This window comes from Schistocerca piceifrons, unplaced genomic scaffold, assembly GCF_021461385.2.
Source record: "Schistocerca piceifrons isolate TAMUIC-IGC-003096 unplaced genomic scaffold, iqSchPice1.1 HiC_scaffold_1772, whole genome shotgun sequence".
NCBI classification, from domain to species: domain Eukaryota; kingdom Metazoa; phylum Arthropoda; class Insecta; order Orthoptera; family Acrididae; genus Schistocerca; species Schistocerca piceifrons.
The window spans coordinates 448,515-466,722 of NW_025727648.1; the positions used below are offsets into that span (position 1 = coordinate 448,515).

The 18,208-nt window shown below is 47.0% G+C and overlaps 7 non-coding genes across 7 annotated transcripts; all 7 read right to left on the minus strand.

Annotated features, from left to right (window-relative positions):
• Positions 1 to 2,923: 2,923 nt before the first annotated feature.
• Trnat-agu lies at positions 2,924 to 2,995 on the minus strand. Its single transcript has one exon. It is a non-coding gene; the product is annotated as a tRNA-Thr (tRNA).
• Positions 2,996 to 3,315: 320 nt separating this feature from the next.
• On the minus strand, positions 3,316 to 3,388 carry Trnak-cuu. The gene has a single exon. It is a non-coding gene; the product is annotated as a tRNA-Lys (tRNA).
• A 438-nt stretch (positions 3,389 to 3,826) lies between these two features.
• Trnar-ucg lies at positions 3,827 to 3,899 on the minus strand. The gene has a single exon. It is a non-coding gene; the product is annotated as a tRNA-Arg (tRNA).
• A 548-nt stretch (positions 3,900 to 4,447) lies between these two features.
• Trnat-agu lies at positions 4,448 to 4,519 on the minus strand. The gene has a single exon. It is a non-coding gene; the product is annotated as a tRNA-Thr (tRNA).
• Positions 4,520 to 10,995: 6,476 nt separating this feature from the next.
• On the minus strand, positions 10,996 to 11,068 carry Trnar-ucg. Its single transcript has one exon. It is a non-coding gene; the product is annotated as a tRNA-Arg (tRNA).
• A 548-nt stretch (positions 11,069 to 11,616) lies between these two features.
• Positions 11,617 to 11,688, minus strand: Trnat-agu. Its single transcript has one exon. It is a non-coding gene; the product is annotated as a tRNA-Thr (tRNA).
• Positions 11,689 to 17,952: 6,264 nt separating this feature from the next.
• Trnar-ucg lies at positions 17,953 to 18,025 on the minus strand. Its single transcript has one exon. It is a non-coding gene; the product is annotated as a tRNA-Arg (tRNA).
• Between the last annotated feature and the right edge of the window lie 183 nt (positions 18,026 to 18,208).

An 18,208-nucleotide genomic window follows, 5' to 3' on the forward strand; every position in this document is an offset into this window, starting at 1 on the left:
TGATGTCGTCAGGATGGCGATAGGTAAGAGGGTGGCTTTCGACCTGGGTGGAGATGGAGTCCCGGTAGGCATCCCAGTTGGCACGGCGATAGTCATGGACGACCTTGGGAGGGGGTGCAGGTTGCGGGGCCGGAGGGGGGCGGTTGGCAAACGTTATGGTGAGAAGGACAGGGAGGTGATCGCTACCTGTGGGGTCAAGGACGGCAACAGTGATACGCCCAAGGAGGTTGGCGGAGGCAATGACAACATCGGGGGTGGTGTTACTTTCGGGTCGGGTGTGCTGGGGAATGTGAACAAGGTCACCCTGGATTGTGGAGAGGAACTGATGCCACCGCCGAAGGGCAGCAGGAGTGCGGCTATGGACGTTGAGGTCGGCGGCAATCACATAGGTGGAGAAGGTGCGGTCAATGTGTGAGATGAAGTCATAAGGAAGAGGAGCAGTGGAGCGGACATAGATGGTGGCACAGGTAATGGTGATGGAGGGGAAGAAGACGCTAAGGATAAGGTGTTCAGTGGGGTCATTGAGGAGAGGTTGTGGCCGGACGGGGATATGCTTAAGGTGGCCAATCGCGACTCCACCCTGCGCACGAGGACCAGGAGCATCAGTGCGGTGGAGGATATAGGGGGAGGTGCGGATAGAATGGTGGGGCTGGAGAAAGGTTTCGTTCAAGAGGAAGGTGTCGACCTGGTGGTGGGAGAGGGTGTGCATGAGGAGGTATTTGTTGGAGCGGAAGGAGCGAATGTTCTGGAAGAGGATGCGAGACTCGTGCCGCGCCATGACGGGAAGGAGGGGGGGAAAGAGAGGGAAGGGAAGAGACTTAAACTAGGGTGTCGAGGCGGGTGAAGGTGAAGTGGGCTTGGTTGTGGGAGTAAGTGGCGAAAGTGTTCAGGTGGAAAACAGAGCGAGCAGCAAGGGATATTTGTTGGAAGGTGTGCGGGCGCTGAAAAGGGTGAATGTTTTGGAGTACAACGGTAATGAACCGGATGATGTCCTCGGCCGTGGGGGGTGGACGGAGGGAATTGTTAGGATGGACAGGAGGATCGACGGGACGAACTGGGACTGTAAGTTCAGGGGTGGCTGGAGGGGGTTTAGCTTTACACTTGTGGGAGTATGTGGGATGGGGGCCATTGCAGGTATTACAGGAAGGAGGAGCAGCGAGGTTGGGGCAGTTCTTGAGAAAGTGGGAGGCCTTGCAATGGGGACAGGTGGGGGGGTTTTTGCAGTTGGGAGTCAGGTGGTTATTGTACATCAGGCACCGTTGGCAACGGTAGGATTGGGGAGGGGATTTGGAGGATTCAACAGGGTGGCGACGGTGGTAGATCAGGGCACCCTGGGTGAGGAGATGGTCTATGGACGGGGCTGACTCGGAGAATACCCGCATGAGGTAGGTGGGACCAGAGGCATTGTGGATACGGCGGGCAGAGCGGATTTCCAAGTCCGGGTGGGAGTTCAGTTCTACCAACACTTCATCCTCTGTGATCACCGGGCTGAGCTTGGTGATCACAGCAGTGTAGGTGGGGGGGCGACGGGGAGGCTGGGGCTGACGAGGAGTGGAAGCGGAAAGGAAGGGTGTCAGAGAGGCGTGGGGGCCAAACATAACTCGTGGGAGTTTTCGCAGGAGGTCTGTGCGAAATGATGGGGACGGGGACTTGATAAGGACTGAGTCCCTGCGGGGAATGAGTTGGGAGATGGGAGCACCAGGTAAGTACTTTCGTATTTCCTTGGTGAGGGTACGAGCGTCGAGGAACTTAGGATCGGGAGTGGACAGGACAAAGGTGTGGAGGGTGGGGGCCAAGGTAGGGGTGGCAGGAGGAGGGGTGGTGTCCATGGTGACGGCAGGGGGAGGGGGAGGTGGCGTTGATTTCTTGTGGGAAGTGGCGGGAGCAGAGTCGGTGAGGACGCGCTTTTGGGGTTTTTTGGAGACTGGAGGCTGGGAGGAGGGGAGAGGGACGGGGAGGAGAGGGAGGTGGCGGGTGGCAGATCCCTGTGGCGTAGTGGAGGCACCGGGAGAAGCAGCTGGTTCAGTGGCGGCGATGGTGGCTCGGCGCAACGTGATGCGTGCGGGAGATGCAGAAGATGAAGCGACGGGGTCGGTGAGAGAGGGGAAGCCAACCACCTGAGGGGCGGCAGCAGAGGCGGCAACAGATGCGTACGTGAGGGCGGGGGTAGGAGTGGGAGCTGGTGAGGGTGCGGAGGCTGGGGGAAGGGAGTAGAGGTGGGGGTATACAGCAGGGGAGGAGATAGGGGGGTGTGTAAGTGGGGGAAGGGAGGGGGAGGTGGAAGGAGGGAGGCCAGAGGCGGCACTCCAGGAAGTGACTGTGGGAGAGGGGGAGGGGGAGGGGGAGGTGTAGATGACGGTGGAGGTGGGAGTACTCATTGCAGACGAACGGCGACGGACAGACGGACGTGCAGCAGGCGGCGTCGGCGTCGGCGATGAGCAGCGTCGGACGAACAGCAGGCAGCGTCGGACGAACAGCAGGCGGCGTCGGCGTCGGCGGCGAACAGACTGACGAACAGCAGGCGGCGGCGGCGGCGGCGGCAATGGTTACGACGACGGCGATGGACAGCCAGCAGGCGGACGGACGGACGGACGGACGGAACGAACGAACGAACAGCGACAGCAGCGGGCAGACACACAGACAGACAGACAGACAAACAAACAAACAAACACACACAATCTTCGAAGACGGAGATTCCACCCTGAGAGTAGCCCAGGCTTTGCAATCTGACGCTTTCGAAGGAGGGGATCCAACCCTCTAGATGTCCAAAAGCAGCAGTTTCTGGTGCCTACTTTAATAGCACCATTCGCACTATTCATTTGCGAGAGCATTTCTTAAATACCGAACCCATTCATAATTTTTTATATCCTTGACCGCTTTTTTCGAAAGATCTACGTTAGAAGGGGCTGTTACAAAATTCTTTTGCCTCCTGTGAGGATCGAACTCACGACCTCTGGTTTACTAGACCAGCGCTCTGCCACTGAGCTAAGGAGGCGCCGCCTAGTTCACATTCGGGTACTTCAATCTTATGGACCAGTCAATCGGAGCCCTTCAGCTGGAAACGCACCGCATTAGCGACCATTATTTGTATTTAGTTAGCACAGCTGCTGCTTTCCTACACATCTCACACGATATCGATGTACGCCTAAAATTCCAAAACAACACTTTTATTTCATTTCAGAGCTACTTTCAGCTTCAAAAACCATTCCTCTGATATTCATACGAAGCTAGGCATCGTCGTAACCCGTTACGTTCATTACGCAAGGCTCACGAGAGGGGCGCAGGTTGCATCCGCGTAGACACAAAATTTTGCGCCGCCCAGCGTGGGGCTCGAACCCACGACCCTGAGATTAAGAGTCTCATGGTCTACCGACTGAGCTAGCCGGGCTCCACACAACGCGTCACGAGCCATACAGTATTTATGCGACCTGCGACCATCTATGGAAGATCCTTTTGACTACAGCTTATTTCCTGCTGCCACAAATGAGCTACAATTCCTATTCAATGAAATAAATTTTCCGAAAGGCATCAAATCTACTTGAAATGATACGTGGCTATCAGCACCATTATTCAACACACATGCTCGACTGTGCGCAGACGCCTGTGGCGCAGCTCTTGGGTCCTGAGTCAGACGCAGTAGTTCCAAAAATCTCTCCTGATCGGCACTGTGCCGAAAATTTCGCTACACAACCCCTTTGTCTTGCTTGAGCTTCAGGTAGACGCCGGTTTGCAGCCAGGAAGCGGACAGCAGCAACTTTCAACTAGATTTCTAGTACTCAAACAACTCAGTAAAACAGCATGCATCTTTTGCAGAACTGGAAAAACTCGACCGTGACAGGATTCGAACCTGCAATCTTCGGATCCGAAGTCCGACGCCTTATCCATTAGGCCACACGGTCACTGGCGCAATATGCTTCCCCACACACACCTCATTGTCGCCATTTGTACGCTTGCCGGAATGAATTTCCCATCTTTGACGCAATTCTCCATCTCCAATTTCAGTACTAAAAAGGCGACGCTACTTCTTGCTGTGTCCCATCGCAAGTTACATTCAAGCCCTTGTGATGCTGATCAAACAAGAGGTTGCAAATCAGCTTCAATTGCTTACTGCCATCTCAGTCGCTTGCAGAAGGTGCCTCACCCTATGTCATACAATGGCGAGTTGCCTCTATTACCAAAGCGGCGGCGGCGCCGACGACGACGACGACGACAACCGCGAGGGTCTCTACCAGGGGTAGAAAATACATCACAAGAACTAAGTATTCCACGTCGGCATTCTCCGGAGACTGCCAAAAGCAGCAGTTTCTGGTGCCTACTTTAATAGCACCATTCGCACTATTCATTTGCGAGAGCATTTCTTAAATACCGAACCCATTCATAATTTTTTATATCCTTGACCGCTTTTTTCGAAAGATCTACGTTAGAAGGGGCTGTTACAAAATTCTTTTGCCTCCTGTGAGGATCGAACTCACGACCTCTGGTTTACTAGACCAGCGCTCTGCCACTGAGCTAAGGAGGCGCCGCCTAGTTCACATTTCGGGTACTTCAATCTTATGGTCCAGTCAATCGGAGCCCTTCAGCTGGAAACGCACCGCATTAGCGACCATTATTTGTATTTAGTTAGCACAGCTGCTGCTTTCCTACACATCTCACACGATATCGATGTACGCCTAAAATTCCAAAACAACACTTTTATTTCATTTCAGAGCTACTTTCAGCTTCAAAAACCATTCCTCTGATATTCATACGAAGCTAGGCATCGTCGTAACCCGTTACGTTCATTACACAAGGCTCACGAGAGGGGCGCAGGTTGCATCCGCGTAGACACAAAATTTTGCGCCGCCCAGCGTGGGGCTCGAACCCACGACCCTGAGATTAAGAGTCTCATGCTCTACCGACCTTTTTTTTTTTTTTTTTTTTTTTTTTTTTTTTTTTTTTTTTTTTTTTTTTTTTTTTTTTTTTACTAAAATATACTTTTCAAGTATTCAACAGTACAATTAATGATTAAACCATTTGCAACATTTATAAAAAGAACCAGTTTTAAACTATTTATATGCTAAATATGTCTAATACAGTAATAATGGTAAAACAAACTTTAAAAGTGGTTACAGTATAAACTTTGCTCAAGATAACTGTGATTATTCTAGGTGCAAATTATTGTCACCCAATCAGTGGGTTTGTCTACAAAGTTGAATTCACTGTTTAATTTGTAAACTGTCCATTGAATAAAAAATAATAGCATATTTAATACCAGTTTTCTTGACTATGAACCAGTTTAAATACAATCCAATTAAACACATACAAAAAAAAAAAAAAAAAGTTCCGAAAGCAAGGTTAAAGTAAATAATAATAAGGAACCAAGTGACTTTTATTTTTCTTCTGTTCGTTCTCGTTCAAGGTGTTGTAGTGGTTTCACATATTTAACCAACACCCATTCTTTCAAAAATGATCTTCAGCATGTTGCCATAGTGCTTTTTGTGGTTGCGATACGTGCTGATTTTTGCATATTCACACTTCATGTAAACGCGGAATTCTATCTCGTTGTCCGACCCAAGTGTGTGGATGACATAACTAACATATTTTCCCAGTAACCAGCTAATGGCGTTGGTTTTTAATTTCGGAAAATATGTCATGTCCGGTCTCAGGAGGAGCGACGGCGTTATATATTGCGTAGAGGATCTGGTGAGAAAGGCGATTTGTTGCCTGATCCAATTCCAGTTATGCACATTGCCACCACAGGTGAATCTGTGGCTGAGTGTATCCACCAGATTGCGTTTTCCACAAAGGTGTGTCTGGTTTAAACCGATCCCATATAGTCTCTCGTTGGTGCTGATGACATTATTAACTGTTTTGTACCATGCGGAAATAGCGTCTGTAGATAGCCCGGCATAGTTGATGTTCCGCCATACAGCTTTCCAGTCACAATTTGGGAATTTCGTTTCAATTTTGTTTCTACCCTCATTTAACTTCCTTTCAAGTATGATGTCGCGCGCTGTGATACGTGTGTTGCTTCTGATTTCGTCACTAAGATAACTTGCTTCGAGGAAAAAGTTCCTCACATACTGCAGACGGGCATTAATCCTTCGCACATCAATCGGTGCTTGCAGGCTATGGGGTGTCACAGCCTCAAAGAGCTTTGCGGTTATACATTGTGGAAGTTCTCTGAGTATATGGAAAGTCCGTTTGAAGAACAGAGCAGACGCTTTATTGCCAATATGCACCAAACCGAGGCCCCCGTTTCTGACATCCAGTATAACCGTAGTCGCACCAACCCTGAATATATCTCCTCTCCATAAATAATTGGTAACAGTGGACATGATCCCTTTCGCTACTAGTTTAGGGATTGGAAATACCTGCGCAGTGAAATACGCTTTAGACAAAACGCAGGAGTTGATGAATCTGACTTTTTGCACCAGGTCCATAGTTCGATGGATGTTCTCCATTACAGCACCATGAACTTTCCTCCTAGTTTCCGTCCAGTTAAAAGCAGCCATCCGCATCGGACATGCCATTAAGGTGATTCCCAAAGTTTTATGTTTGTTGTCTTGTTTTGCCCATGCCAGTCGAAGGTGATCTAGGCCCCGTAGATTCAATATTTGACTTTTGTTTTCATTTACTGTCGCTCCCGACGCTAGACAATATCTTTGGATTTCTCTTTCCAGTGTAACTGTCTCCTCCTTATTCCTTATTACAACGCCCACGTCATCAGCATAAGCTCGTATGACAGTTTTCTCACCACTCAATGTTATGCCTGTTAATCTTTCGTGGACAGTGCGGAGGAAGGGCTCTAAAGATACTGAAAATAAAAACATTGATAAGGGACTGCCCTGTGGAACCCCTCGCCTTATCTGTATGGGTTTAGATGTTTGGCCATTGATTGCTATTTTCGCATTTACACCTGTTGCAATATTCCTTAGCATGTTCACAATCTGGGGGTGGAAAGCCATTCTTGACAGCGTCGCAAAGAGGTATCTATGACTAACGCGGTCAAAAGCTTTGTTGAAATCTATGAAGATTAAAGCACATTTTATACTTGTCACTGAGGTAATTGCAATGACGTCTCTGTATGCAGATAGACTTTCGAATATCGTTCTGGTCGGAGAGCAAGATTGGTGATGACTCAATATTTTGTTGGAAAAGGCAGAGAGTCTTTTGTTGATAATACGCGAAATTATTTTGTAATCAGAATTTAGTAGCGAAAGAGGCCGAAAATTGTTTAAGTTGGTTTTGCCTTTACTCTTAGGAATCAGTACTATTTTACTTTCCTTAAACTCTGCAGGGACCGGTTTTCCGTTCAGGACCTCATTTGCCATGGAAGTGATCTTGTCCCCAATTATAGACCAGTAGCGGGCATAAAACTCCACAGGGAGGCCATCAAGTCCCGGAGATTTGTTGAGAGGTGAGTTACGCACTGCCTCATGCGCTTCATCTTTAGTAATAGGTGACAGGATGTCAGCGTTGTCTGTTCCCGACAATTGTGGACCTAAAATAGTGAGAAAATCCTCGAGAGCTGCATCTTCCACTGTGGTAGGGGCATATAAGGTTTCATAGTACCTGTGGACTTCGTCCAGTATTTGTTTCTGGCATGTGAGCCTCGTACCAGTATGCGTCTGGACTTCATCAATTAAAGTTTGACGTCTGTTTTTAGCATGCCGCACCAAGTGATACAGAGAAGCTGTTTCATCTGCTACGACTGATGTGGCTTTCGATTTAATTTTGAGTCCCTCCATCTGTTGCCGTTTAATGTTTAATAACTTGGCTTTTATTTTTTTGATATCATTTAGACGAATTACGTCATCATGGGCCTGTTGATATAAGTCTCTTAAAACTTTATAATAAAACTCCATTGTATTCCTCAACTCCCTGTGCCTGGCTGCACTATACTGCATGACAACTTTCCGCAGCCTTGGTTTAGCCCTCCTTGTCCACCAGTCTATGACTGTTGGGTGCTTGTCTACTGTGCGGAGGCACATAGTCCACGCAAACCTTATTTCCTGTTCCAGTTCTTCATCAGTTAAAACAGAGATATTTAAGTTCCATTGGCCTCTGAATCGACGGGTTGGTTGTACACTTAGATTAAAGCAAGTTAAAAGTGTACTGTGATCGCTAAAATACACTGGAATAGTCTCAACGTTTAATAAATAATTTTGCAAATTTGGTGACACGTAAATTCTATCTAGTCTGCTGCGGGAGTGGCTGGTTATATACGTGAACCCGACTGACGTCGGGTGCTGAAGTTCCCACACATCCTTAAGGTGTAGATCACTTACTAATTTTTTTAACTGTGGCGAGTAGTTGAAGTTGGGTTGTTGATCTTTCTGGTTTAAAACACAGTTAAAATCTCCACCTAGTATAAGAGAACACGGATTTTTCCTCAATAAATAAATCAGTTCATCTTGAAAAAACTTCGCACGATCCAATTTGTGGGAAGTTCCTGATGGGGCGTAAAGGTTAATCACTGTCACATCGAAAAGTTTTATGCCTATGGCTCTTCCTGATTCTAGTCGTTCGATTTCAGTCACCGGAATGCCTTCCCTTATAAGAATGGCTGTACCGATATTGGCTTCCGTAGAAACATTAACAATTTCAAAAAAGCCTGGGATCCGAAATTCCGTTATCGCAACTTCTTGTAGCAACGCGATATCTGTTCCGGACTGGTACAAGAATTCCTTTAGTGCTGCCAATTTCAAGGGTGACTGTATTTTATTAATGTTAATAGTAGTAATGCTATAAGCTTGCAGCACAGACATACCGGAAGAAGCTATTTGGGATGAGGTTCGGTATGATTATAGCAGCAAACGTGCTTCCCTACAAGGCACGATCTTTACAAGCTGTGTGCCCATTACATGTACTAACTGCCTAGAAAATTTGCACTGCTTTTAAACAAATAGCTTGAGAAGAAAAGTATCCTGAAATCCTGACAATGCATTGCTATAAGTCACTGTGGCCATTCTCTTTCTCCTCGTCAGTGTTGGACCTGATGACTTCATATTTGATATTTTTTTTCTTGATGTCTTTCTTCTCTGGTGTGACTTTCGCTTGATGACGCGTGACAGCAACGCCCGGTGTCTGTCGCAGCCGCCGGCGGTGGCTAAATGGGGCAACGGCCGTGGCTTGCGAGTCGTCAATGTTTGGTTCCGGCGTGGTGTCTGTTGTGTTGTTTTGCTGGCGAGGCGGTGATGCTTGTGTATTTCCTCCTTCGGCGCGGCGTTGCGCTTCGGAGTCAGCAGGTTCTTTACCTGGTACTTCCTCGTACGGTTCGCACTGTATGGGTTGTGCACTTGATGCGGTTTTTTCAGCCGTGACCTCAGGCTCAGGGTCACATTTCCGTGAAAAATCACTACCCGCTGCGTTACTATCTGTTCGTGGCGGTGTAAGTCCTTGTGCGGAAGTGGGAGCCACATCGACCTTCATTCCATCTCCTTTTTCCACTTCCAACAGATCTTCAGGACTGGGCTTCGGCCTCCTGGCAACGGGTGTTTCACAGGAAGAGTCCTCATCAACATTTCTTTCAGTCTCCTCTAGAGGACGCTTTTTTGTGGGAATCTCGCTGTCACGGGACGGAATTTCAGCAGTTAATGCAGGTTTTAAAGACGGAAAGTCATTAACATTAAGTGCAACATTTTCAGAGGTAGTAACAGGATCCACGACCGCCGCTGGCTCTGTTGTATTACCGGCTGGCAACAAATCGTTGAGTGTCAATTTCCGACGTTGCGTAAGGTTATTCGTTAGCACAAATACACGGCGTGGGCAGTCCTGACGGAGGTGACCAGACTCGTTACATACATGACATGTAGGGGTTTGTCCTGAGTACATAACATGCGCCTTGTGCCCGTCAACAAAGATGTGGGAGGGAATGTTTGCTTTCACTTCCATCTCCACGGAGCGAATGCCGTTAAAGCACTGCAGCTTGAAATGCGAAGCCCACCTTTCGTTGACTATTTGCCTGACAACCCCATACTTTGAAAGGACATCTTTAATTTTCGAATTGTCTACTTCTATGGGAATATTCAAAACCCTAACATTCCTAATTACAGACTCGGAATTCCGGAGTTTGACAGTACTTTTAGTACCATCACGGTGTATAAATTCCGTTTCATAACCAAATTTTGCCAGAAAGCGGTCTACACTCGCGGAATCGTTAAACTTTACAAAAATGCAGTATTCATCAGAGTCGAGCTGCATGGTATGAACAGATTCAGAATGAAGGCCAATTACCTCGGTAATCCAGTCGTGTATTTCAAGTGCAGAGGGCTGTACTCGACGGGTGTACTTGTCGAAGGTGAAAATCACAGTGTTTTTTCTCACGGAGTTTGCCATGGTGTTCTGCAGCGAAGAAATCTCGAACAACGCCGAAATCCCAACGGCACTTCGTAGAAAGATGACACGAAAGAAGACCAAATGCTCAATTGATAACGCTTAATTCACGTGCAAAACGTCAACAAACGAGCACAAAACACGAAAACACTGGCGTAAACACTGAACGTTCACGGAGCAAACTTGAGGAGCGTGCGACCGCTGCGGCAGCTAATGCCAGACTGACTGAGCTAGCCGGGCTCCACACAACGCGTCACGAGCCATACAGTATTTATGCGACCTGCGACCATCTATGGAAGATCCTTTTGACTACAGCTTATTTCCTGCTGCCACAAATGATCTACAATTCCTATTCAATGAAATAAATTTTCCGAAAGGCATCAAATCTACTTGAAATGATACGTGGCTATCAGCACCATTATTCAACACACATGCTCGACTGTGCGCAGACGCCTGTGGCGCAGCTCTTGGGTCCTGAGTCAGACGCAGTAGTTCCAAAAATCTCTCCTGATCGGCACTGTGCCGAAAATTTCGCTACACAACCCCTTTGTCTTGCTTGAGCTTCAGGTAGACGCCGGTTTGCAGCCAGGAAGCGGACAGCAGCAACTTTCAACTAGATTTGTAGTACTCCAACAACTCAGTAAAACAGCATGCATCTTTTGCAGAACTGGAAAAACTCGACCGTGACAGGATCCAAACCTGCAATCTTCGGATCCGAAGTCCGACGCCTTATCCATTAGGCCACACGGTCACTGGCGCAATATGCTTCCCCACACACACCTCATTGTCGCCATTTGTACGCTTGCCGGAATGAATTTCCCATCTTTGACGCAATTCTCCATCTCCAATTTCAGTACTAAAAAGGCGACGCTACTTCTTGCTGTGTCCCATCGCAAGTTACATTCAAGCCCTTGTGATGCTGATCAAACAAGAGGTTGCAAATCAGCTTCAATTGCTTACTGCCATCACAGTCGCTTGCAGAAGGTGCCTCACCCTATGTCATACAATGGCGAGTTGCCTCTATTACCAAAGCGGCGGCGGCGCCGACGACGACGACGACGACAACCGCGAGGGTCTCTACCAGGGGTAGAAAATACATCACAAGAACTAAGTATTCCACGTCGGCATTCTCCGGAGACTGCCAAAAGCAGCAGTTTCTGGTGCCTACTTTAATAGCACCATTCGCACTATTCATTTGCGAGAGCATTTCTTAAATACCGAACCCATTCATAATTTTTTATATCCTTGACCGCTTTTTTCGAAAGCTCTACGTTAGAAGGGGCTGTTACAAAATTCTTTCGCCTCCTGTGAGGATCGAACTCACGACCTCTGGTTTACTAGACCAGCGCTCTGCCACTGAGCTAAGGAGGCGCCGCCTAGTTCACATTTCGGGTACTTCAATCTTATGGACCAGTCAATCGGAGCCCTTCAGCTGGAAACGCACCGCATTAGCGACCATTATTTGTATTTAGTTAGCACAGCTGCTGCTTTCCTACACATCTCACACGATATCGATGTACGCCTAAAATTCCAAAACAACACTTTTATTTCATTTCAGAGCTACTTTCAGCTTCAAAAACCATTCCTCTGATATTCATACGAAGCTAGGCATCGTCGTAACCCGTTACGTTCATTACGCAAGGCTCACGAGAGGGGTGCAGGTTGCATCCGCGTAGACACAAAATTTTGCGCCGCCCAGCGTGGGGCTCGAACCCACGACCCTGAGATTAAGAGTCTCATGCTCTACCGACTTTTTTTTTTTTTTTTTTTTTTTTTTTTTTTTTTTTTTATTTTAGATGCATGTTAGTAAGTCTTGCTTAAAGTGATGAAAAAGTGTTTCCGCCCATGATCGAACCGGGGACCTTCTGCGTGTTTTTTTTTTTTTTTTTTTTTTTTTACCCTTAGGTTAAAAGCCTAATGCTCTACCGACTTTTTTTTTTTTTTTTTTTTTTTTTTTATAAGTACCGTGCGCTAACCAATAGCGCCACTTTTTTTTTTATTTTTCTTTTTAATTTTTTTTTATTTTTGTTTTTTTTTGTTTTTTTTTCTGTTTTTTTTTTTTGTATTGGTTTTCTTTTTTTTTTTTTTTTTGCCTAATTATTATTTTCCCAAAAGGAGGCGTCAGGGGCAAGGCGGTCAGGGGTCGGAACCCGAGGCCTGACCACGATGTCCCGTGTTCCTCCTCTAGGATTAAACCAACTAACGGTCTTCTTGTGAGTTATTCATTTAACATGTTGCAGTGCGCTGCCACTGTGAAAAAAAAAAAAAAAAAAAAAAAAAAAAAAAACTAAATTGCGTCTAGAATATATAACATTTCTTCTTGAAACATTGTGTGTCCTTGACTGGCGTGGGTACATGTCCTGTGACGTGTTGGCGCGTTGCAAGTATGTAAAAGTTGTGTTTCCAGAGAGGAAGTAAGCCAATGTAGAACGTCTCTCAGGTTGGAGGGACAGTGCAGATAAGAAAGTTCTGAAACAACTGTTTATACTTAGGACATTGTTTCAAATGATAATGTTGGTCCTGAAGATACAAAATATAGGCGCTGAGATCTGCATGATGTTTGGTAACAATGTAGTATGCACAATGTCCAAGGAGCCAGGCGTAACTATTATTCTTCGCGGCGGGGAACAATCGCCAATCCGGATGTATCACATCTTCCACAGTTATCGTATGTTCCGACGTCCTGTTGAGAACCGACAGCTTTTTCCTCGTCCAGTTCCAGATGACGACATTCTCTCTGCAAACGAAGGTGTGAGCCAGGGTATCTAGAAGCTGACAACGAGTACAGTATGGTGTAGGACGCAGTTTTATTTTATGCAGCTTTTCGCCTGTGATGATCTTTTCATTGACAATATCATACCATACCGACGCTACGTCCAACGGCAGAATGGGGTTGCTGATGTTCGCCCATATACGGCGCCACGTTTTTTCCGGATGTTTTGTTTCGATCGGATGTTGGTGCTGCCGCTTCGTCAGTTCCGTGTAAAGGGTAGAGGTAGTAAAATGTTGGGGCGACTGAGGCAGGTAACTGATTTCCGTGTAATAGACGCGGACGTATCCCAACTGTTCATTAATGCGCCCAACATGGATTGGCGGCCGCACATCCTGAGGTAGTAAGGAGGTAAAGAGGCTCTTCGATAGTCCAGTGTGATTACTGCGAAGTAGTTTGGACGTTCTATTTATGAAGACTGCAAGACACTGTGAGCGTACATCCTTGATGCCTAAACCGCCTGCGTGGCGAGCCAGTGTTAACGTTTGAAGTGGAGTTTTGAAGATATTGCCCCTCCAGACAAACCAATAGATGGCAACAAGCAGCTTGTGAGCGATGTCATCGGGTATTGGCAACACGGCGGCGATGTGATAGATTTTACTAAGAACATACACATTGATAAACTGGGCTCGTTGGAGACGGTTCAGAGATCTAGTCTTATGTTCCTGGAGCGTTGCTCGAACTGTGTTGAGTATAAGTTGCCAGTTAGTCTTGGTCATTTCACGCGGGTCCGGCAGCAGAGTCATTCCAAGTTGCTTAATCTTGTCAACACGTTGCAACCAAGAGGATACCATAGATTCATCAATTGGACCGAGAGGAAGAATTTTAGATTTATGGGTATTGATCAACGCACCGGAGGAATGCGTGTACTGTGTGGTCAGACGGCGCACCGTGTCAATATCATCCGTGTTATTTACAATGACGCTAATGTCATCAGCATAAGCATGGCAAACCGTTTTGACATTAAAGACCCTGAGGCCGGCGAGTTGTTCATGCAGATTAAATAACAGCGGCTCAACCGCTATGGCAAACAACGACATCGAGAGAGGGCAACCTTGGCGAACAGATTGTTTGATGGGCACACGAGGAGTGAGTTGACCATTAACCTTTATTCGGGATGTTGTTCCAACGATGCAGTGCTGTAAAAGCTGAAGGAACTGATGAGTGAACCCCATTTTGTGCATTACGTTTATTAAAAACGTATGGCTAATCCTGTCAAAGGCCTTTTCAAAATCTAAAACCATAATACCTAGTTGACATTTACAGAGCCAAGTTAAATGTAGGACGTCCCTGTAGGCACATAAAACAGTCGTCATAGACCGACCTGTGCCGACGCTCGTCTGGTACGGACCGATAACTGTCGTGAGAATGGGTTTCAGCCTATGATTTAAAAGACGAGTCAGGATTTTAAAATCAGTGTTCAACAATGTAATGGGTCGATAATCGTGCAAAGAACGGCTGTGCGCTTTTTTGGGAATCAATACGACCATGCCTTCAGTAAAGTCTATTGGAAAGGGATCACCGTTCAACAATTCATTGTACATAGTTGTTAATTCATCACCAATAAGGTCCCAGAAGCGGATGTAAAATTCCACAGGGAGACCGTCTAATCCTGCCGCTTTGTGACGTGGTGATCCTGTTATGACAACCTTGAGGTCTTCATTCGTGACATTTTCCAGAAGGTGAACATTGTCGTCAGGGGTAACTGTCGTTGCAATGGGAGATAAAAGAATTTCTTCCATTGATGAATCGATTTCCGGCTCTGCATAAAGATTCGTATAGTATGTGACAACATGATTTTTGATGTCGGTCTGCGTGATGTATACCCGTCCTCGGTCGTCTTGAAGATTGTGGAGTAGCTTCTGCCGTCCACGTTTAGCTTCTCTTATAACATGGAAAATTGAAGGCCTTTCCTTCATAATATCAGTCCCAGTCCGCGCTCTTACTTTAGGACCGTCCAGTGACCGCCGCACCAGAGTTGTAATTTTGGCTTTAATGCGTTTGATTTGAAGGTTGTGGCTGATGATCCGTGAAGGATCACCGTACAACTCGCGCAAACATGAGAAATAAAATTCTAATGTGCGCTTCCTCCAGTATGCTGTTTCCCGTGCATATTGGATCATACATTTCTTTAATTGCGGCTTAACGAATTCGGTCCACCAAACTACACGTCGTGTGTACCTCGCTTGATTGCGCATACACTTGTCCCAAGTGCGGACGAGGGAGTGTCGCAGTTCGACGTCATCGAGGAGAGAGAGATTTAGCTGCCATACACCGCGTCCCAAAAATGTTGTTTGCTTAGTAGAGTTGACTGTTATATGGAAGGCACAATGATCAGAAAAATTGACAGGCCATATCTCACAGTCAATTACATTGTGCAGGAATCCTTTGGTGACATATAGTCTGTCTAATCGACTTGCTGAACTATGGCACACGTAGGTGTACGCCTGAGCCTGTGGACGAAGATGGGTCCAGATATCTATCAGACCTAAACCATCAGTTAAAACTTTTAACTCGTCACAAAAATTAAAATTTGGGCACTGGTCCTCGCGGCGTAACACACAATTAAAATCCCCGCCTAATATTATATTATGTCGGACGTTAGTGAAGAGGCGTACTACGTCCTCTCTGTAAAAGTCGCGCCTGTCGCGTCGACCGTCAGACCCAGTTGGGGCATAAATATTTACTAAAAGCAACCCGTTTAGTTTTGCCGTGATCCCGCGCCCAGTTTCTAGCAAGGTGTCTAATTCACACTGAATGCCGACTTTATATAGAATCGCAGTACCACATTCATCGCCTATGTTCACAATGGCTTCATAGCTGGGAATATCTTCGACCTTAGGGGAAACAACTTCTTGTAACATAGCTATGTCGACGTCTGCTGCGTACAAGTAATCACGTAAGCTCTTCCATTTAACGTCTGAGACGATTCTATTGACATTAATTGTGGCAATCTTGTACGCTTGTGTCATCCCTGAGTCTACTAGTCTCGTTCCACGTCCTCAGACCACGAAGTGGTCGTCGCAGGTATTTCTGGGGCCGTCGTTTCCATTGGTTCACCTGTACGGGCATCGACATGCATAGAACCACCATCCTCTTGCGGCTTGGATGTACCGTTCCCCTCTGTGTTGGGCAACAACACGTCAGAGGAAGTCTTCTTGAGGATTTTCTGGGTGCGCAACAGCTTACTTTCCAACTCGTCTAGTTCCTCTTGACTTTGTTTCCGAGCAGCACGTTTAGATCTGGCGGCCGGTTGTTTGAAACTGGCTTTGCCAGAAGTTGTCGGGCCACCGACGGATGCGGTATCGACGCCGATGGCGGAGCCTTTCACCTTACCGGAAGGTGAACCAGATAGCACAGTCGGTGTTTTCGTGGGAGTAGGAACTACAGACGTCAACTGCTGACGACTTTGGTGCGGAGCTGACGTTTTCTCCCCTTCAAAGCGCAACTGGCTGGCAGGTGGGAGGTCAGGTATGTTATCATTCTGACGATCGCGATGATCGGCGGCACTTTGACTATGATCGGCAGCGGAAGCCGGAGGCTGTACCCCGGTGGCGGCGTCGGCCGGGCAAGGTTCGGACGCGGCCGCCAGTGTGGTCGGCCGCTGCAAGACAGGCGAGTCCGCCAAAGTCTGCGCGTACGTCAACTTGTCTCCCGTCTCGGCACCCTCCGCACCAAGGAGAGGTCGAAATTCGCGGCGAGGGGACTTAATACGTGGACATCCTGCCTTTATATGATCAGGGGACCCACAAATAACGCAAGTGCGTGGTTGTCCGTCGTAAACAACTAAGGCCTTAAAGCCACGTACAGTTACAAAGGACGGTATATGGCGATGCAGATCAATCTTGACGTTACGGACACCATTGTCGACATTGAAATGCCTGTTCCCCTGCCACTTCTCGCCATAGATATGAATGACTTTGCCATACGGTTCAAGCGTTCGCTTGATGTGCTCGAATTCCATTTCGAAAGGTAAGTTAAAGACGCGCACCGTTCTCAAACCCAAGCCAGCATAACTAATCCCAACTTTCAAAACTTCGCCTTTCGAGGTACGAAAATTAGAAGAACCTTCTGTTGTCGTCATAATCCTATGACACACGTCATCAGTTTGAAGACCAACGTACAGAGCGTTAGCGAGGAAATCATAATGCAAACCATTAACATCACCGTCTCGCAAACCTAATTGGTCAAAAAGCCAGTCGTCGATATCGAGTACAGTAGGTCGTTCACAGCCGAACGGGAACTCAACTTTAAGATTGCACTTGCGATATCTAGCCTCCATTATAAGGCGCTTTTATCGTTACTTACAAACACTGAGAAGCTGTAAACAGCAGCAAGCACGCGAGCGGCGAGGGCAGCAACACGTACGCAACACACACGTCCGACCGCTACGGCGTCTCGGCCGCGACTGACTGAGCTAGCCGGGCTCCACACAACGCGTCACGAGCCATACAGTATTTATGCGACCTGCGACCATCTATGGAAGATCCTTTTGACTACAGCTTATTTCCTGCTGCCACAAATGAGCTACAATTCCTATTCAATGAAATAAATTTTCCGAAAGGCATCAAATCTACTTGAAATGATACGTGGCTATCAGCACCATTATTCAACACACATGCTCGACTGTGCGCAGACGCCTGTGGCGCAGCTCTTGGGTCCTGAGTCAGACGCAGTAGTTCCAAAAATCTCTCCTGATCGGCACTGTGCCGAAAATTTCGCTACACAACCCCTTTGTCTTGCTTGAGCTTCAGGTAGACGCCGGTTTGCAGCCAGGAAGCGGACAGCAGCAACTTTCAACTAGATTTGTAGTACTCAAACAACTCAGTAAAACAGCATGCATCTTTTGCAGAACTGGAAAAACTCGACCGTGACAGGATTCGAACCTGCAATCTTCGGATCCGAAGTCCGACGCCTTATCCATTAGGCCACACGGTCACTGGCGCAATATGATTCCCCACACACACCTCATTGTCGCCATTTGTACGCTTGCCGGAATGAATTTCCCATCTTTGACGCAATTCTCCATCTCCAATTTCAGTACTAAAAAGGCGACGCTACTTCTTGCTGTGTCCCATCGCAAGTTACATTCAAGCCCTTGTGACGCTGATCAAACAAGAG